Below are 22,263 nucleotides of genomic sequence, written 5' to 3' on the forward strand. Positions count from 1 at the left end.
ATCTTCAGGCCAGTAGTAGGATGACAGTTACAGCATCACACTCAGGCCTGACAGAGGAAAAAGAAGGATCATTTCTTCACGTGGCCTCTCTTAGGAGAGAAGTTCCCCACAATCTCCCTGGTATACACTCAAGTCTCATTGGCCAGAATCTGGTCACACATCCACTCCTGAACCAATCACTGAGCAAAAAAACAAATGAAATTTTTCCTTTGACCAATCCCTCTCAAGCTGGAGGTGGGCCAGCTTCCCTAACTATAAAGCTGCATGGAGGAGGAACAGATTCCTGAACAAAACTAGAGCTCCGTTAAGAAGGCAAAGAGGAGAATGGTAAGCAGCCAGCATTGTTCACTGCAACTGTAGACACCTTTTTACACCTAACACCTTGTGGTAGTTAATTTTATGTGCCAACCTGACTGGGCCACAGGGTGCCCAGACATTTGGTCAAATGTTATTCTGGGTGTGTCTGTGAGAGTATTTCTGGATGAGGTTGATATTTGAAGTGTTGATGTTTGAAGTGGTGGGCTGAGTGAAGCAGACTGCCCTCCCTAATGTGGGTGGGCCTCATCCAATCAATTAAAGGCCTGAATAGATCAAAAAGGTTGAGTCAAAGGGATTCTTCCCACTTGACTGCTGGAGCTGAGATATTGATCTTTTCTAACCTTCAGTCTTGTACCGAAACATCAGCTCTTCTTGGGTTTCAAGCCTGCTGGCTTTTGGACTGGAACTTATACCATCAGCTCTTATGGTTCTCAGGCCTTTGGACTCAGACTGCAACTGGACATTGGCTCTCCTGGGTCTCTAACTTGCAGACTGCAAATCTTGGACTTTTTCAACCTGTAATTGTTTAAGATGAGTAGACAAGTTAGTACATAAAAACATAACTTATTGATTCTGTTTCTGTTCTCTGAAGAACAGAGCCAGTAGTCAGTTTCTCTGACTAATACACAACTATATTAAGGTTTCTCAGAACTTAAGTTCCTCCAAACACTTTGGAAAATGCTGGAAAGCTTTCTTAGGTAGAGTCCAAATTTTCTAATATAGCATTCAAAGCCCATTATGCTTTGGTTCCGTACTCTTTTCTAGTCTCATGTACTGTTCTAGCAAACAAAATGTTATTTCAGACTCTTGCACTTTTACTAGTACTAGTCTCTCTGCTAGTTGCCCCTTTCCCATCTATCAAATGTAGAAACATGGGAAAGTTATTTAAGCTCTGTGCCTCAGTTTCCTTTCCAGAAAATAGAGATCATAGAAATAACTACCTCATTGGTTATTATGAGGATTAAATACCTGCATGAACTTTGAACAGTTCCTAACACATGGTAAGTGCTGAATACACGTTAGGGATCATTCTGCAATCCCATTGCACTTTGTGCATCCCTCAATGAAAACACACTCTATGCAGTAATAAATGATTTTCTTTCTTTTTTTTCTTTTTTGAGACAGAGTCTGGCTCTGTCGCCCAGGCTGGAGTGCAGTGGCCGGATCTCAGCTCACTGCAAGCTCCGCCTCCCAGGTTTACGCCATTCTCCTGCCTCAGCCTCCCAAGTAGCTGGGACTACAGGTGCCCGCCACCTTGCCCGGCTATTTTTTTTGTACTTTTTTAGTAGAGACGGGGTTTTACCGTGTTAGCCAGGATGGTCTCGATCTCCTGACCTCGTGATCCGCCCTTCTCGGCCTCCCAAGTGCTGGGATTACAGGCTTGAGCCACCGCACCCGGCCATAAATGATTTTCTTGTACATACATCTCTCCAACTAAATCACAAAGTCTTCGAAGACAGGAATATCATATTGTTCCTCTTTGATTCTCCCAACTTTAGCACAATATGTGGTTCTTGGCTATGATCAACAAGTGCTTGGTGAATGAATAGCTGAATGATCTTCATACCTAAAGAAACTGAAATTCCAACAAGGTGAAATAAGTTGCACACCACATAGACAAGAAATGCCAGAACTTGGAATCCAGGTATCCCAGTTTCTGAAACCAGGAGCTCCATTTCGCACCTAGAGATTGCTTCCCACTAGGTGACAGCATTCTTGTAATTCAATTTAGCAAGTCTTTCGTGAGCACTTACTATGCATCAGACACTCCACTGGGGACTGGGGATGATGAAAACTCAATCCATGCCCTCGAGGCATCAGGCAGCCATCCCCTGGACCCAATCCTTCAGCTGGCCTCCCTGCCTCCAGACCCCTACCCCTGCCACTCATTCTTCAAGGCACCATCAAAATTACTGCTTGGGCCGGGTGCGGTGGCTCACGCCTGTAATCACAGCACTTTGCGAGGCCAAGGTGGGCGGATCACACAGTTCAGGAGATCGAGACGACGGTGAAACCCCGTCTCTACTAAAAATACAAAAAGTTAGCTGGGCGCGGTGGCGGGCGCCTGTAGTCCCAGCTACTCAGGAGGCTGAGGCAGGAGAATGGCATGAACCCAGGAGGCGGAGCTTGCAGTGAGCGAGATCGCGCCACTGCACTCCAGCCTGGGGGACAGAGCGAGACTCCGTCTCAAAAAAAAAAAAAAAAAAAAAAAAGAATTACTGCTTGGGCTTACATGCTCCAAAAGCCATAGCCTCTGGGAATAATGCCCACATTTCTGGTCTGCCACCACCATAACCCATCCATAATCTAACTTCATTGTATTAGTCCATTCTCACACTGGTATAAGGACATACCTGAGACTGGGTAATTTATAAAGGAAAGGGGTTTAATTGACCCACAGTTCTGCAGGGTTGGGTGGGGGGTGGGCCTCAGGAAACTTACAATCATGATGGAAAAGGAAACAAACACATCCTCCTCCACATGACTGCAACAAGGAGAAGTGCAGAGCAAAGTGGGGGGAAATCCCTTATAAAACCATCAACTCTCATGAGAACTCACTCACTATCATGAGAGCAGCATGGAGGTAACTGCCCCCATGATTCAACTACTTCCCACCAGGTCCCTCCCACGACATGTCGGGATTATGGGAATTACAGTTCAAGATGAGATTTGAGTGGGGACATAGCCAAACCATATCATTCCTTCCCTGGCCTCTCCCAAATCTCATATCCTCACATTTCAAAACACAATTATGCCTTCCCAACAGTCCCACAAATTCTTAAGTCATTCCAGCATTAACTCAAAAGTCTAAGTCCAAAGACTCATCTGAAACAAGGCAAACCCCTTCTGCCTATGAGTCTGCAAAATCAAAAGCAAGTTAGTTACTTCCTAGATACAATGGGGGTACAGGCATTGGGTAAATACACCCATTCCAAATGGGAGAAATTGGCCAAAATGAATGGGCTACAAGCCCCATGCAAATCCAAAATCCAATGGGGCCGTCAAATACTAAAGCTCCAAAATGATCTCCTTTGACTCCCTGTCTCACATCCAGATCACATGAGATGCAAGAGGCGAGTTCCCATGGCCTTGGGCAGCTCCACTCCTGTGGCTTTGCAGAGTATGGCCCCACCTCCCGGCTGCTTTCATGGCTGGCATTGAGTGTCTGCAGCTTTTCCAGGCACATGATGCAAGCTGTTAGTGGATCTACCATTCTGGGGTCTGGAGGACAGTGGTCCTCTTCTCACAGCTTCAACAGGCAGTGCCCCAGTGGGGACTCTGTGTGGGTGCTCCGATTCCACATTTCCCTCCTGCACTGCCCTAGCAGAGGTTCTCCATTAGGGCTCCAGCCCTGGAGCACACCTCTGCCTGGACATTCAGGTGTTTCCATACATCCTCTGAAATCTGGGCAGAGGTTCCCAAACCTCAATACTTGACTTCTGTGCACCCATAGGCCCAACACAATGTGGAAGATGCCAAGGCTTGGGGTTTGCACCCTCTGGAGCAATGGCCTCAGCTGTATGTTGGCCCCTTTTAGCCACACTGGGACAGGGCACCAAGTCCCAAGACTGCACAAAGCAGCAAGGCCCTGGGCCCAGCCCAAGAAACCATTTTTTCCTCCAGGCCTGTGATGGGAGGGGCTGCTGTGAGGATCTCTGACATGCTCTAGAGACATTTTCTCCATTGTCTTGGTGATTAACATTTGGCTCCTCATTATTTATGCAAAATTTCTATAGCCAGGTTGAATTTCTCCCCAGAAAATGGGATTTTTCTTTTCTACTGCATCATTGGGCTGCAAATTTTCCACTTTTATGCTCTATCACCTCTTGAATGCTTTGCTCCTTAGAAATTTCTTCTGCCAGAACCCTAAGTCATCTCTCTCAAGTTCCCAAAGATCTTTAGGACAGGAGCAAAATTCCACCAGTCTCTTTGCATAGCAAGAGTGACCTTTACTCCAGTTCCCAACAAATTTCTCATCTCCATCTGAGACCACCTCAGCCTGGAGTTTTGTGTCCATATCACTATTAGCATTTTAGTCAAAGCCATTCAATGAATCTCTAAGAAGTTCCAAACTTTATCCCATCTTCTTGTCTTCTGAGTCCCTTCAAGTCTCTAGGAAGTTCCAAACTTTCCCATATTTTCCTGTCTTCTTCTGAGCCCTCCAAACTGTTCCAGCCTCTGCCTGTTACACAGTTCCAAAGTCACTTTCACATTTTCAGGTATCTTTACAGTAGCATCCCACTACCTGGTACCAATTTACTGTATTAGTCTGTTCTCACACTTCTATAAAGACATACCCAAGACTGGGTAATTTTTAAAGAAAAGAAGTTTAATTGACTCACAGTTTTACCAGGCTGTGGAGGGGGTGGGCCTCAGGAAAGTTACAGTCATGACAGAAAAGGAAACAAACACGTCCTTCTTCACATGGCAGCGGCAAGGAGAAGTGCAGAGCAAAAAGGGGGAACCCCTTATAAAGCCATCAGATCTCATGAAAACTCACTCACTATCACAAGAACAGCATGGGGGTAACTGCCCCCATGATCCAATTACCTCCCACTGGGTCTCTCCTATGACACATTGGGATTATGGGAACTATAGTTCAAGATGAGATTTGGGTGGGGACACAGCCAAACCATATCATTCATTTACCCACACAAGCTCATATCTGACCACTGCCAACTTGACCCTTTTCACTGTGGGTCTCCCACAAACCACACAGCAGACTCATTTCCATCTCCACCCCTCTGCTCATTTGGTGCCTCCTGTGTGACAAAGTTCCTTTGTTTCTCAACCTGTAATTGGTGTGACCTACTTCACTAGCTTGGGATACAAACATAGTCACACTTTGTTTTTCAGTTCACGCTTTGAAGGTCCTGTATGTTCCTGTTAGAACTATGTTTCCCTCTTTCTGTTCTCTCAAAATTATATAAGAATTCCAGGGACTTCTTTTTGTCAAATGAAATAACAACTTAAAAATCTAATCTGGTCATTACTGTCATTGCTTCTTGTTGCCTCATGCTGTTGAAGCTCTGCCTTTGCTAGCTTAGGATATTTGTCTGCCCTGTGGTTACGTCCTTGGCCCAGATCCTGACCCAGTTTGCAGGTTTCAGCTCCTCTAATCACACCTATGTGCTGTGTCATGTGCCCAGAGCTTGATGCTGGTGGCTCCCACAAACATCATTAGGGTTTGTGATAAGCCCAAGTCACAAAGCCAGACACCCTTTTCCCCCACAGTAACTCCCACTCTGAACACATTAGAGTAATTTTCTGCCAATCATTCTGAGGTCCTGGCTACCCCAGGATACACTCATGACGTTCCTCTCACTTCCAAACTCCATAAAAGGAGCCTGTGCTCCTGTACTTTCCTACCCAGAAAAATCCTGAGCCTCTTATGCAAGTCAACCCAACTTCTGCACACTGCAAACCAAGGGGAGAAACAGTTGCTATTAAGCCACAAAAGAAAATAAGTCCCCATTACATCTTTCTCCCAGACCAATAGGTGTCTGCTTGTATTTGCTTAACTAAGAGACACCATTTGAGCAACTTTTCATAAACCAAGGTGACCCACTATGTCCATCTTCTCAAAGGAATGCTGGCAGCTTCTACTCTAAGTTGTGGTTTTTGTAGGTTGTTTCCTACCCAGTAATTTATTGCACAGCGATCTCAGGTTCAAAGTCTAGAGAAAGTCCACAATAATATCCCTTCTAAAATTCCTATAGCATTTATATATATAGTCCACATCTTGATTTGTTCATTCATTGAACAAATACTTATTGAGCACCAATTATGTACCAGGTCCAGGCAATGGGTATGCAAAGTTTAAAAGGCCACAGCCTCTGTCTCCAGAGCCTGCCTAGCTAGAGGATTCTATATTGGTCTATGTTGGTCAGTGTGACAGTTGCCAGTGCACTGGGCCTGCAGCTAGAACACTAGAAGGCCACGCAGCACAGGGCACTGCAGTACCCCACTTGCCCTCTTACAGTTAATCTGGTGGATGATAAATAAGGTTGAAGCTTTAATCAAATTGTAGCACAAGCTCTGCCTTCATTACTGTTACCTCTTTCTGCTCCTTAGCCAGTTACCACCTCTTCCATTTGAAAGGACTATGAAAAAGGGTCTCCTGCCTTCCTACAGAAGTACTCGAAAGTTGGCTGGGCATTGTGGCTCACGCCTGTAATCCCAGCACCTTGGAAGGCCAAGGCAGGAGGATAACATGAGCCCAGGAGTTCAAGACAAACCTGAGCAACACAGTGAGACACTGTCTCTACTTAAAAAAAAAAAAAAAAAGAAGAAGAAAAGAAAATAGCCAGGCATGGTGGCATATGCCTGTAGTCTCAGTTACTCATGAGGCTCAGGCAGCAGGATTGCTTGAGCCTAGGTGTTGGAGGCTGCAGTGAGCTATAATTATGCCACTGTGCTCCAGGCTGGGGAACAGAAAAAGACCTTATCTCAAAAAAGACAGAAGTACTTGCAAGTGATAAAGCTGAAAGCATCTTAGCTGAGACGTACACACTAAGGATTGGGTTGGATTTCTGCAAAATATGTAACCTTATATATTCATCAAAAAATTAATTTAATTCCAGCAACTACTATATGACCTGGGAAGTAGTCAGGTTCAATTAACACTGTGTATCTTTCCTGTTTTTGCTGAGACTAACAATAATCTTAATATATAACTGCTTTATAAACATAAATTCTTTGAGTGAAGATGTAAAAGAAAAAAGTATGTCTGGGAGTAAGTGGGTACCTGCCTGTAGAAAAGATAACTATTTTAAGTTGAGTGAGAAGGGGAGATACTGAATATCAGTAAAATACTCCCCTGGCTTAAGGTGGCCTTGGTGGAGGAAATATTACAGATTTCCAAGTGAGTGAGTATAGAATCCAGGAGAAGGAACCAATAGCACTTAGTGACTGCAGAAGACCTGGACTTGAGTTCCAGCCACAGAAGACTCAGTTTCACCAAAAGCTGGGGCTAAGCAAACTCGCTGGCCAGACTGGGAAATGAGTACAATGCATACAGCTGGACCAAGCTAGATTTTGGAGCATGCCTGCAAATTGCCTTCCTGCACATCACATATACCCTGAAATTCCTCACAGGGTTGTAAAATTTAACCCTGGGTCATATGCTTTAGATGACTCACTGCAAAACAAGTTTAAGGGGGATGGAGGAACAAGGAACCATGTTTTAGTTCTTAGGTCACAGACTAAAGAAGGAAAAGGCCTACATTCCTTTAGTGACTGGAAGTGGGACTGACCAATAGTGAAAGAGGTAGCCTCCCATTTGAGAGTGTCCTGGGTAATGTTATCATCAAAGAACTGACCCAGAGCTAACATCAGAATCCTACGTCTAGCAGAGGAAACACAAGGTCTCTTATAAGGAACCACTTGGGAGGGGAAGGTAAATTATACTGCCCACCTTGGTGGGCTCCCAGCCAGCAGGGGAGGGCTGCAGCCTGGCTCTCCTCTTAGAGGGAGGTCCCCCCAATTCCCTCCTGGGCCTGAGTTGGCTGGCATCTGTGGGCTGAGTGGGACCTCTGAAGTAATGCACAGTTCTGAAATCTTAGCTTGCTGTCAAGGTGGTCCCTGCAAAGGACACCTGGCGCAAGGACTGGCTAAGGGTGAGTTGATGCCAAACTTCCACAGAACCCAGACAATGAGGGGAGAGGACACCTTTGTCCATGGACATCATCTGGGAAGTCAGGATGGTTCAGTTTTTCAAGCCATTCATGGAATTAAAAGAGAAATGTCTTGGGAGTGATTGGTGGGTGGTTCTAAGGATAAGAGATCACAGCATTAGGAGAAGGAGAAGGGTTAAGAAGGAATCATTATTGATTGTCTGCAATGCAGTGGCTATTTTATATACACATTATCTCTCTTAATCCTGACAAAATTCTATAAAGGGAAATGTGACCTTGCTGCATTTGACAAACAAGGAAGCAGATTCAGAGAGAGAAAGTGAGCTGCCCACGCATGCTAGCCTGACAGGGTCGGGATGCAAAGCCTTCTCTTGCTTTCAGCACGGCCCATGTTTTTCCCAATTAGATTGAAAATCTAATCAACAACAACAACAAAAAAGATATTAAATACCTGCTATGACCACAGCATAGAGCTGGGCCCTGTGGGCACACTCAAATAGGTTCCTGCCTCACAGGCTAAAGGGAGAAGCAAGACCTATAATTATAGTGGCTGTAAACTACTAGCAGTTAAAATAATCAATATTAACAACTCTTCAACCTCTCATACCCTTCTCCTTTTGGTCACTAGCTTGACTAGACTGGCCTTCTTTTTGTTTGTTTGTTTGTTTGTTTTGAGACAGGGTCTTGCTATGTTGCCCAAGCTGGTCTCAAACTCCTGGGCTCAAGTGATCCTCCTGCCTCAGCCTCTTGAGTAGCTGAGATTACAGGCGTGAGCCACTGCACCCAGCTAGACTGACCTTCCCGCAGCTCCACACGTCTAGCTCATTCCTGCCTCGAATTCTCTGCATCAGCCCCTCCCTCGGCCTACTATGACCTTCCCAGCTTCATGTCACCATCTCAGAGTCCTTCCCTAGCCTCCCTTACCCGCTATAGGTATACCCCTCAGCCTCTCCTCTTTCCTGGCTTTATTTTCTTCCTAACACTTAAGAGCAAGCTTTGATGTCTAATTGTCTGTGGGGATCCAAGGCCTGGCTTCAACATTTTCTAGCTGTGTGATCTGGGACAAATTACTAACTCCCTGAGCTTCCGCTTCCTATCTGTAAGCAGGTAATAATTGTATGTAGCTCAAGGGATTTTTGTGAGGACAAAAATAGAATAATTCATGAAAATACTTAGAGCAGTGACTGGCACATAGAAAATGTTTAATACATGCTAGCTATTATTGTTACGATTTATTTGTTTGCTGTGTTTCCTCCTTACTAAAATATAAGTCCCATGAAGGCAGAGACTTTGTTCATCATGAGATCCTGAGGACCTGGCACATAGTAGGCACACAATAAAGATTTATTGAATGAATAGCTAACTTTCTGTGTCCCAGGAATGGCTTATTTCATTTAGGCCTCACAGTAACCCCATGAGGCAAAACCATTGTCATCATTTTACAGATGAGACTGAGAGAGGCAACATACATGTCCTAAGACCAAACAGCCAAAAAACGGAGATCCAGGCTGCAAACCAAGTAACTCCAAAGACAGCGCCATTACCCGCTATGCTACACCGCACAACTCACATTGTCATACTTTGGAAGCATCCACTGAGTACAGGAGAGAACCAAATACTATGACCCTGGATCCGAGAGCGCTGCCCTGCTGTGGTCACTCGGAACTCTCTCTACAGCTCAACCATGTCTTGGTATTGGTGCCCAGCCTGCATAACACCCTTCAGTGATGGACAACCTGGAATGGTGCCATTCCCACACATCAACACCTCCTGCAACCAAGCTTTTCTTGAATTATCCCCATCTCATCTTCAGAGAGGAGAGTCTCTGCAGAGTCCCAGGTACCGAGTGCCATAGATGCCATTCCAAGGGTTACTATGGATAACCTGCCCGTGGGATAATCACAGACGAAGGTGACAGACATCAGTTTAGACCCTAGTCACAAGAAACAGATGCAGGACTCACTGTAGCTTGTTCACCATCAGATCCCCCAATCCTGGCACAGTACTAGGAACTTGTAGAGGCTCAGCAGATGCTTGCTGAATGAGTAAAAGAATCGCTGAGTCAGGACATTAAGGTATGTTTCTGTCTCTATCACTAGTTAATATGTGACTGAGGCAAGTCATTTCTCCTCTTTGAACTTCAATTGCCCAATTATAAAATTGGAAATTTCTCCCATATAAGTTGTTCTATGATACTAGAGATTTGTCAAGAAATATTCTTCACTAAAATGAAAATTCTAACTTCCTGCGAATCCATTCATCTTTGTTATTTAGCTATAAATTTGAGTCCTGCAATAAATTTAATTGGAGAAAAGTGGGGGAGATCTCATTAAAATGGTTGTGAACTCCTGAACCAAATGATCTATAGTATTCCACCAAGCTCTGATTTTTTTCCAACTTAATTTCCTGGGTTATTCATAGCCTGTTCCAAAGGGATAATGCAGTTGAACTGAAAAAAAGTGAATTTAATTTCCACTTGGCTCCACCTCCAGGAAAAATTGTGAATGAAACTAAGATAGGTTCCCATATCCTCTGTACATCTCTCATTCTGACACCACCCAGCCTAAACATGCCATTGTGTTGCTGGGCCAGTAAACAGCAAGAGTATAATCCTCACACACACCTCCACTACAAATCTGTTTTTTCATCATATCCTCCCCATATTATTCAAGGTTCTTAGATAAGCGGAACCAGTAAAATATATATAGATGTATTTAATATTTTAGAGATTTGTTTTAGGAGTTGGCTCACGTGATTATGGAGGCCGTGAAGTCCCACCATCTGCCATCAGCAAGCTGGAGAACCAGGAAAGCCAATATTGTAATTCAGTTTGAATCCAAAGACCTGAGAATTGAGGGGATGGCGTCAGGGAAAGTGTAAGTCCTAGTCTCAGTCTGAAAACGGAGACCCAGGAGCTCTAATGTCCAAAGGCAGGAGACATGTACATCTCAGCAGAAGAAGGGAAAGCAAATTTGCCCTTCTCCCACCTTTTTGTTCTATTCAGGCCCTCAGTGGATTGGATGATGCCCACTTGTCACCGATACAGGGTTGTGACTGCAAGTTGTTTAGGTTCTTGGTGTTTTGAACAAAGAATTGGACAAAACGCCCAGCAAAGCAAAGAATGAATGAAGCAATAAAAGAATGAAAGCAGGGATTTACTGAAAAATGAAAGTACATTCCACGGTGTGGGAATGGACCTGAGTAGCAGCAGCCCAAGGACCCAGATACAGAATCTTCCTGGGTTCAAATACCCACTAGAGGTTTCCCATTAGCCACTTCATGCTCATCTCATGTAACTGAAGTAGTAGCCGGCAATCAGTCTGATTGGTTGTGGACAGCAACCATTTAGAGGCTGGAGTGAAGTTACAAAGTTGCAAACAAAGACCTGATGCCCACTTAGTATGATTTGTTGTGGACAGCCAGTCTCCCATCTGCCACACAGAAAAAGTCAAAGGAAGTGGGCTGTCCTCCTCTTGTTATTTAGGTGTGGAAAGTTAGGGTTTTCCTTTCAATTTAGTTCTAGGAACTCAGTGTGAAACAGCCTCCAGATTCTATTCTCCTGCCCCACACCCACATTGGTTGAGAGCCATTTACTTTGCTCAATTTACCAGTTCAAATGCTATTCTTTTCTGGAAGAGAATAGCATATGACACACCTAGAAATAATATCTTACTCGCTATCTAGGCATCCCTTAGCCCAGTGAAGCTGACACATAAAATTGAACCATCATATCCCCTCAGAACCTATTAATGTCAACTAATCTGTTAGACTAAGAGTCATGGTAATGTCTTATAGGGCTGGTAGGAATCAGTCATCTGCTAAGTCCCCTGGTAACCAAGGCCCAGAGCAGGAGGTGATTTGCCTGTAGCCACTCCACAATTTGGCAACAGAGCCAGCATCTAAATCCAGGTTTCCCTGTTCCCAGACTCCTTCCACTAGACCAGCCGTTCTCACCTCTTGCTGTGCATGAAGATTGCCTGGGGGGCTTTGTAAAGTATTGTATCTGGGCTTCACATCCCCACAGAGGATTCAATCTGTCTAGAGTGGCATCCAGACATCACTAATTTTTTAAAAGATTTTTATCAAAGTATGCTATGGAAGTATGGTCTGAATGTGTCCCCATAAAATTAATATGTTGAAACGTAATCACTAATGTGACAGTATTAAGAGGTGGGGCCTTTAGAAGTGATTAAATCATGAGGGCAGAGCCCTAATGAATGGGCTTAATCACTGTTATAGTTTGGATGTTTGCCCCCCAAATCTAATGTTGAAACTTGATCCCCAGGGTTAGAGGTGGGGCCTAATGGGAGGTGTTTAGGTCGTGGGGTTCTCACTCTATTAGGTACCACAAGAGCTGATGGTTAAAAAGAGCCTGGCCCCTCCCCCTCTCTCTTGCTTCCTCTCTCACCATGTGATCTCTGCACATACTGGCTCCCCTTCGCCTTCCCCCAGGAGTGGAAGCAACTTGAGGCCTCACCAGATGCAGATGCTGGTGCCATGGTTTCTTGTACAGCCTGTAGAACTGTGAGCCAAATAAACTTCTTTTCTTTACAAATTACTGAGCCTTAGGCAACAGTAAATGGACTAAGACAGTAACCCTATAAAAGAGGCCTAAGGGAGCTGTTTGCCCCTTTGTCCCTGTGAAGACACAGAAAAGGCATTTATGAGGAACAGGCCCTCACCAATACTGAATCTGCCGGCACCCTGATCTTAGACTTCTCAGCCCCCAGAACTGTAAGAAATAAATTTCTATTGTTTAAAAACTACCCTGTCTAAAGTAGTTTGTTAGAGCAGCCCAGACTAAGATAAAGCATAACATATATACAGAAAAGTGAATTATAAATGTACACATTAATGAATTTTCATACTCATGAACCCAGATCAAGAAACTAAAGATCTCCAGAACCTAAAACTCACACCAAAGATAATCATTACCCTGATTTCCAATATATAGATTACTTTTGTCTCTTTTTGTACCTTATATAAATAGAATATACAAAATGTCCTGTTTTACATCTGATTTCTTTTGCCAAAAACTGTCTGTGAGATTCATCCACATTGTTTGGTGTGGTCATAGTTTTTTCACTCTTACTGCAGTGTAATATTCCATTGTGTGAATACACCACAATTTGTGTATCTGCTCCACTGTTGATGGACAATTGGGTAGTTTCCAGCTTGGGACTATTACAAATGGTATATATTCCAGTAGATATATTTTGATGAACATCTTATATGCATTTCTTTTGAATAAATACTTGGGAATGGAATTTCAGGTGACTGCATATGCCTACATTCTTCTTTAGCAGATATTGTAAAACAGTTACCTAAAGTGACTGTACAAATTATACCCCCTATACTAGAATTGTGTGAGAGTTCCAGTTATTCCACATCTTCACCAACATTTGCTATCATCAATTTTATTGTTAAGCCATTCTGGTGACTGTGTGAAGATATTATCTTGTTTTCAGTTCCCCTGATGATTCTAATGAATAACAAAGGATTAGAGCCTCAGCTTTATCCCTACACTCATGATCACTTGGGGCTTATGAAGATAATGCTCTTCCTTTTTTATCTAACTCAGTGCTTCATGATATTCTACAGGCCAACCCAAAGTGTTAGGCCACGAAAATACTTTTTACAAATCTTTTTTTATGCAAAAACTAGTTGGTGGATAACATTTTACTTAAAGTTGTCCAGTGAATTTTTCTTATATTTTTGGCATGCATGGCTGCTTTCCACTAGTGAATGCTAAAAGTCAACAGAATAAGCAAGTAACAAATGAAACAATAGCATCTTCCAATCCCTCACATGGAATTCAAGAATATGTCTTTTGCTTCTGTAAAATTTTTTTTGGAAACCAGAAACATTTCCTGCTAAGTATACAAGTTCCTCTGTGCCTAAGAGTCCTAATGTCCTTCATCCTGCTCTCTATGTGCCATGTGATCCTCCCCCGACTATAATCAATTATAGTTGTAAACACCTGACCCAAGCTGGGCCAATCTGATTCTCTTTCTATCTCTCTCAGAAATTTAGAATTAAGACTTAGAGGCTGATTCAATTATTTGGAGCCATACAAATGTATGAAAATGGAACTAGTATTGGCAATGAGTTAGCTGAAAGCCAGATAAAAAGCAAGTATGACATTAGCACGAACAGAGCTAGGGTTGTAAGACAGTTTGAGAGAAAAATTAAATATGGGTTGCACAAAATAATTTCAACCTCAAAAATCCAAATTATTTTAGTTGTCTGGTACCAGTGAGGACTAAAGGAGATGGATGCCTGCCACCTCTTGTCATTAAATGAGAAAGACATGGAGTCTGAAATAGACAATCAAACTCAAAAAAGAAGCCTCTTAGCATGTGAAGGAGAATAATCCCCAAAAGGTCCTCTTGGATAAAGATGATAGAAAGAAATTAATGGCTTAGACTCCACTGATACTAATTTATCATGCATTAAATATTGATTTTGTCATTATATGTTGCACCATCTTTGTGGTCTGTTTTAATGCATGTAAGATTATAAGCTTTCATCAGTTCATCTGTAATCATTGTCCATTTAATATATATATTTTTTTCCTATACAGTTTTAAATTCTCCAATCACAAAGGTCTTTGGCACAAGACTTCCAGACTTAGAGATGAGTCATATAGCACTTTGGAAAACCAAGGTGGGCGGATCACTTGAGGTCAGGAGTTCGAGACCAACCAACATGGTGAAACCCTGTCTTTACTAAAAATACAAAAATTGGCTGGCCGTGGTGGTGCAGGCCTGTAGCCCCAGCTACTCGGGAGGCTGAGGCAGGAGAATTGCTTTAACCCAGGAGGCGGAGGTTGCAATGACCTGAGATCATGCCACTGCACTCCAGCCCATGTGACAGAGTAAGACTGTCTGAGAAGGAAAGGGAAGGGAAGGGAAGGGAAGGAAGGATTATGACAAAATCCACAATGTCCCATTTAACAGCTCATTGGTTTATTTTTGATAAATGTCTGTATCAGTTAGGATAGGCTAGGTTTTGCTGTGGTAACAAAACTCCAAAATATAACTTAAACAAACAAAAACGTATTTCTTGTCCACACTGTATGTTTGATGTGGGTTGGCAGAAGGGTTGTACCCCTCATAGCAACCCTGGGACTCCAGCAAACAGAGACTCCACCTCCTGGTGGACTTTCATGAATACTGCACCATAGGGAAGGGGATGAAGATGATCATACACTGACTTTGAAAGCTTCCACTTAGATTTCTTTGTCTAAAACATGTTATGTGACCATGCCTTATCAAAGGATACAGAGAGCCAAAATATGTGCAACTAGTCTTAGCAACTAACATAGTATGTGTAATTTACAATGTTCTACTGTGTGCTTATCATACAGTTAGCTTTCATACTTGGTAAGTTGCTTCTCATTTGTGTGATGGAATTAAGTCACTCAAGAATTCTTTCCTCAGCCACACTGGCACCTGAGTTCATTTGAAAACTGCTGGCCTAACCCACAGTGGGAATTCCAGTTAGAAGAGAATTTACTGGGGTCTGGCTGAGGCCCACACATATCACACCACACAGGCAACTCCCTCTACCAGACCTGAGGCCAGTCCTCTTTCCACACCATAGTGTCACTGGAATATTGGAAATCTGGACACTAGTTTGAGTTTTGGAGGGGTCGAAACTGCAAAAATGAAGCAAAACAAGTAGTCTGCTCTAAGGGGAAAGAATCTAACATGGTGTTTAGGGTCTTGTTTAACCTAGAATACCTTGGTATCACCACACCCTGTCAGGGAGAACGCATGGTGTTATGTCATGAATGAGTTGTGAGTCTTTAAAAAGCCATCATTCTTTCCTGAGCTATAAAATAAACAGGTCAGAAAAGAACAGCAATTTTTATTTTTTTATTTTATTTTTTTTTTTGAGACAGTGTTTTACTCTGTCACCCAGGCTAGCATGCAGAGGCATGATCCTAGCTCACTGTAACCTCTGCTTCCCAGGCTCAAGCGAGTCTCCCACTCAGCCTCCTGAGTAGCTGGGACTACAGGCGCGCACCACCATGCTTGGCTATTTTTTTTTAAATTGTTGGTAGAGATGTGGTCTCACTATATTGCCCAGGCTGGTCTCAAACTCCCAGGACCAAGTGATCCTTCTGCCTCAGCCTCTGAAAGTGCTGGGATTACAGGCACGAGCCACTGTACTGGGCCAGAAGAGCCCAGTGCAAGAACCTTTTTAAGTGCAAGAACCTTTACAGAAATCAATCACATTTACAGTCCCAATGTATAAGACAGATACAAAGGGATGCCAGAATGGGAGACCAGCCCCACATCCTCATAGACCTCACACTAAATGGCAGTCCCTAAAACACCTTCACATAGACTCTGTAGAGCTCCAGGGAACTTGGTTTTAAAATGTCAGGATTATGCAACCTCTAAGATCTTTTCCTGTGACTCCGTTGTTCTAGCTTTAATGCCAGCATTTCCTGGTTCCAAATCCAAAGAAACAGTGAATATGCACAATGCTCCTTCCCTGGCCCCAGGCTGAGCCCTGCCTGGGCCCAGTCCCATCACTCCTCCATGGCACCAAACACCCTCCCTGGCCTACTCCCCAAGTGTTGAAAATCTTTACCATTTGCAGTCCCAAAGATTCATGCTCAGGACTGTCAACAGCACCGACATCCTTTGCCTCTGTTTGAGAAAGAGCAAGCCATGTCTGTGCCTTGGAAATCTCACGGGTCAATGCCCTTCTTCTGTGCCCTGGCTCCGTTCCTCTTCTCTCCTCATCAAGGGCTGTTTTTCGTCATCCGAGTGTCATAAGGGTGGTGAGTTGCAGTGGAAGGAGGCTCTCATCCTGTCCAAGAACCCCTTGGTAATTCTCCAGGTAATTAATGAGGACTCTGGGGGATACTGGGAACGCCTTTGGAATGTTAAACAAAGTGGTTTTTATTCTGGCTGCCTTGCTGCGGCTTCTTCCACATAATGAAGGGGCCAATTGTGCTGTTGGTGGGTGTATTCGAACCGCCCTCTGCCACCAAGGCCCTAGGCTTTCCTTTGGCTTGTTGAGTTGGTCTCATGTCAGGGTGTTTATGGCAGAAGAGGGACAAGGCCTTTATTTTAAGACTCATAACAACCAAGAACACCTTTTCCATCATCAGCATTTAAAATGCTGTATTATTTGCCAAAAAGCCCTGTCTTTATCTAGGTCACTTGCTTTGTCTTTAACCTGAGCCATTCTCTAGCTTCTTGCTACTCTAAGAGTGGTTTGGACCATAGGAATCACCTGGGAACTTGCTAGAAAGGCAGAACCTCAGGCCCCTCTCCAGACAGACTGGATCAGAATCTACATTTTAATAAGATCCCCAGGTCACTGCTCTAGTCTAGACAACTACTGAAGTTTGAGTGACTTGGTCAATGGCCACAGCCCAGGTGTCTTGGAGAGGCACATTGTTTGTCAGAGAGCACTGGTCTAGGAGTCAGGAGACCTGGCTTTCCATTCTGAGTCGGCCACTAACTCTCTGAGTGGCCTTGTCTAAATCACTTATCCACTCTGGAATCGTGGATGAGCTGGACTCCTGGCTCCTCAAGTGCTTGCTCTCACAACAGAATACAGAAAGGTATGCTTTCTCCTGCATGCCGATGACATGATTTGATTGCCAAACACTTAACAGACAATTGTCCCTGAGATCTAATTTCTCTCAGGAGCTTCAGAGCAGCTATCATAGCTTTTTGTTTTGTCAACTGTCTCCCAGCGTTTCATTGTTTTATCAGATTCAGTGTCTCTCTATGGCAACTCACTTTGTTACATTCTCTGGGGGGATCTGTTTGCACTTTAGTTTTTTCAGTTTCCAAAAGATAAGCCATCATATCTGCCTTGCTTATCACACAGGGCCGTGCTGAGAAGCCACTGAGACAGCACCTTAAAAAGTATGAGGTGCTGTCACATATAGTGCAAATTGACAGCCTTTCTGGGAAGGCCATTTAGGGACATGAGTTTTTTTAACCTTTAAAATATGTACACCCTTTCCAGAAAAATCATCTGATAAGCCCTGGGGAAAAAAATCATGGATGAGTGCAAAGGCTATTAATTGCCACAGCATTATTAGTAATGGTGGAAAAAGTTTATACAACCCAAATGTCCAATAACAGGAAACCGGGTAAATAAACTAGTAAATGATGATGTCCCATAACATAGAATTCTATGAGCCATTAAAAATGATGTTGAAGGCCGGGCGCGGTGGCTCACACCTGTAATCCCAGCACTTTGGGAGGCTGAGGCAGGTGGGTCACGAGGTCAGGAGACCGAGACCATCCTGGCTAAGATGGTGAAACCCCGTCTCTACTAAAAATACAAAAAATTAGCTGGGCTTGGTAGTGGGTGCCTGTAGTCCCAGCTACTCCGGAGGCTGAGGCAGGAGAATGGTGTGCACCCAGGAGGCGGAGCTTGCAGTAAGCTGAGATCGGGCCACTGCACTCCAGCCGGGGCAACAGAGCGAGACTCCGTCTCAAAAAATAAATAAATAAATATGATGTTGAAGATGAGTACTGAAAGATGTGGAAAGCCATTGGTGATTTCTCACCAATTAATGAAAATATGCTGAAGACTGTATTATGGATTGTGATCACATTCCAGTTTGAGAATAAAGTGTATAAATATGTACAGGAAAGGGGTTGAAAGCATCCACATTGTTTGTTAATATTGATGATACACTGTTGATTATAGTTAGTTTTATTTTCCTCATTTTGTTTATCTATATTTTTCATAATGAGAGTGCAATACAATTTTCAAAAAGAAAACATGTTTTTGAAGAAGAAAGGTATAGCAGCATTTCTTAAAAATTAGAAGCACTCCAGCCTGGCCAATGTGGTGAAACCCTGTCTCTACTAAAAATACAAAAATTAGCCAGTCGTGGTGGCAGGTGCCTGTAGTTCCAGCTACTCAGGTGGCTGGGGCAGGAGAATCTTTGTTTTTTTTGTTGTTGTTGTTGTTGTTTTGTTTTTTTGAGACAGAGTCTCGTTCTGTCTCCAGGTTGGAGTTCTATGGCATGATCTCAGCTCACTGCAACCTCCAACTCCCTGGTTCAAGCGATTCTCCTACCTCAGCTTCCCGAGTAGCTGGGATTACACGCCCAGCTAATTTTTGTGTTCTTAGTAGAGACGGGGTTTCACCATGTGGGCCAGGATGGTCTTGATCTCCTGACCTCTTGATCTGCCCACCTCAGCCTCCCAAAGTGTTGGGATTACAGGCATGAGCCACCACGCCCAGCCAGGAGAATCTTTTGAACCCAGGAGGCGGAGGTTGCAGTGAGCCAAGATCACGCCACTGCACTCCAGCCTGGGCAACAGAGTGAGACTCTGTCTCAGAAGAAAAAAAAAAAGAAAATCAGAAGCACTGTTTTTAGCATCACTTGACTCATCAGTGAAGAAAGCCCCCTCTGGCTGGGGAAGAGGGGAGCCAAAAGACAGAATTTCACATTGGCCATACTGCTGTCCTCACACCCACCATGTGAGCAGACTTTATATGGTACCCCACAGCATCTGCAGGTGGTCAAGGAAGCAATGTCTTCATTCAGGAACTCAGAGGAGAGGGGGAACTAGGGAGGAAATCATAAATTTTTCCTAGAAGACAGAAACTGAAATTCATAGTCCTGCAAAGAGAACAGTGCATAGGTATGTTGCATGCCTCCTGCAAGGACCTCAAATCCCAAACACAGTTACAGAGCCAGGCAGCGGGGATGCAGACAACATTTCTACTGTCTGGCCTAAAGCAGTAAGACCAATTGACATGCCAGATGTTCCTTCCAAAACCCAAAGGAAGGTAGTTTGTCTTCAAGAGGGAAAAGGAATTTGAGTCTATGGTTTTATTTCCTCCTAGTTCATTGAAAAGAAGGTTTGTCTTCCTTGTTTAAAATACCTCCATTTGGAACAGAAGAGTGCTAACAGTAATGGGAAGCCTCTTTGTCTCTTGCATTACAAATCATAGCAGTAGCGGTAGTAGTAGTATCAGTAGGAATAGTGGTGGTGGAACAGTGGAAGTAGTAACAGGGGTAGTAGTGGTGGTGGTGGTAGCGATGGTGTTTGTAGTGGTAGCAGAGGTAGTGGTAGTAGTAGAAGCAATATTGTATGCCTGACATTTTGCCTGTATGATTTTATTTAAATCTTCATAACAACCCTATCAGGTAGGTAGTACTACAAAGAGGGACACTAAAGCTCAGAGAAAGTAATTGGTTCAGAGCGACATAGTTAGTAAGAACTGGAAATTGGATTCCAACCAGGAATTCTGAAATACCTTCTTTCTACTGTAACATACCAGAAAATTAAGATGCTACCAGCCCCACTTATATTTATCAAAAGTCTGATGATTATGAGTTAATTCAGCCCTTGTTTTGCATCCATACATGGCTTGAAGTTAGTTCTAGAATTGTCTACAAGAGTCCAATTACATTCAACAAACTCAGGATGCTTTTTATGTATTTTTTAACTCAATCTCTTCTTACATCAATAGTGAGACTCTTAAAATATTTTCTCTTCACTTCACTAAAGATCCACTTCACTTTCCAGGAGATATGATTCTTCTGCCTGGATAATGTACCAGCCAACATTCCCTGCATTGGCTATCATCAAGTGGGAGATTTACCCTGGTCTTCCTCTGCTAGAACACTGTTTGCTTTTGAGCAGAATTTGATATAAGATCAGTTCACTGTAACCCTATACAAGCATGTTTAGTTAGAAAAGGATGAAGAGAAATTCTTTTCTTAGCTTTTATAGAGTAATTTGTTGTTTTATGTTTCCCAGTGATGAAACTGACTAAGTGAGTTAAAGGATATTATATAGCAGAGACATTTCTGCCATGGCCTAGGTATTGTCAACCTGTCTGCAGGTCCAGGGAAGCGCCCCCTCTGCTGAATCAAAAAAGAAAATTGTCTGGGGATCAGGAGAAAGGATTCTCCAAAAAGCCAGTGCTCTTTTTTTTTTTTTTTTTTTTTTTTTTTTTTGAGACAGAGTTTCACTCTTGTTGCCCAAGCTGGAGTGCAATGGTGTGATCTCAGCTCACTGCAACCTCCGCCTTCTAGGTTCAAGCGATTCTCCTGCCTCAGCCTCCTGAGTAGCTGGGATTACAGATATGTGCTACCATGCTGAGCTAATGTTTTGTATTTTTAGTAGAAACGGGGTTTCACCATGTTAGCCAGGTTGGTCTCGAACTCCTGACCTCAGGTGATCTGCCCACCTCGGCCTCCCAAAGTGCTGTTTGAAGGTTTTTACAATAAAAATGCATTAATGTAATACTTGTGTAGTTAAAATTTTAGCTAAGCTGGCAAATAGCTGTATGCTATTCAAGAAATGAAGTGTTAGGGAAGGAAGGGGCACATATGACCAAATCTAAGTCATCAACCATGGATTTGCTTTGGAGTGAATCAGATTGGCTGCTTCTGTGGATTTGCAGGGGTAGATGGGGTACTCCCAGAGCCCTTTCCCCTCCAATACCACCAACCCAAGGCTCCCTCCTTTTCCTACAGTTCATGAGGCAGGTAGAAGATGTGCCCTACCGACCCAAAGACTTCTCTCAAGATATGCCCAAGAGTCCTGCCATCTCTTCCACAGCTGCCTACATGCTTGTCAGGGTGTGACATATGGTATCCTATCTGGAGACCACAGGTAGGACAGCTAGCCAGGACACAGAGAATCTATTCTTAGTCTGGGCTTGAGCCTGATTCAGGAATAGACTCTGAGAGCAAAGTCCTCAGGATCTCTCCCCTCGTGACCGGGAAGGATCACGCAGCTGGTGTGCTCCCTGGCACCGTCCTTGTAACTGTGGGGAAGATATATTTAGCATCTGGCCTGTGAGAGAGCTGTCATTACAATCTCACTATGTGGCTGCCTCAGTAACTCCAGGGCACTGGTCACAACCTAATCCTGTCTATTTTTACATGCTGAGGTTTGTAGAGTGATGATAAGAGTTATCTGTCTGACACAAGACAGAATCAGATAGGTCTTCCCTGGTGATGGATGGCCTTGAACTTCTGATATGTGATAAGTCACACCACTGCCCACTCCCATCCCAGATGACTGCAGTGTGGCTGGAGGTTCACCTAGCTTGTAGGAACAGGGCTGTTCTACATGAATGCCAGATACCTTGTAGGGTAAGCCCATGAAAGGGGCTTTTTCATAGCCCCTAAAGGAAAGAAGCCAGGGTTCAGATGAACTCTTGCCCCAAGAGGCACCATTTCTTGAACAACCACAGTAAACCTCATTAATCAATCTCAGTACTCTTTTTCACTGAATCCTCAGAATTATCCATGAGAGACCATCCCTGGAAGCCTCTACCAATCAATGCT

General features: G+C 43.6%; 1 long non-coding RNA gene across 1 annotated transcript in view; it reads right to left on the reverse strand.

Moving 5' to 3' along the window:
- The window catches only part of LOC126963028 (uncharacterized), a 52,254-nt gene that overhangs the window by 1,665 nt on the left and 28,326 nt on the right, over positions 1–22,263 (reverse strand). The window contains exon 2 of the long non-coding RNA XR_007728899.1: positions 660–834. This is a non-coding gene — a long non-coding RNA (uncharacterized LOC126963028). The remainder of the gene's footprint in view (positions 1–659; positions 835–22,263) is intronic.

The sequence above is a fragment of the Macaca thibetana genome, chromosome 9 (assembly GCF_024542745.1).
Source record: "Macaca thibetana thibetana isolate TM-01 chromosome 9, ASM2454274v1, whole genome shotgun sequence".
Classification (NCBI taxonomy): domain Eukaryota; kingdom Metazoa; phylum Chordata; class Mammalia; order Primates; family Cercopithecidae; genus Macaca; species Macaca thibetana.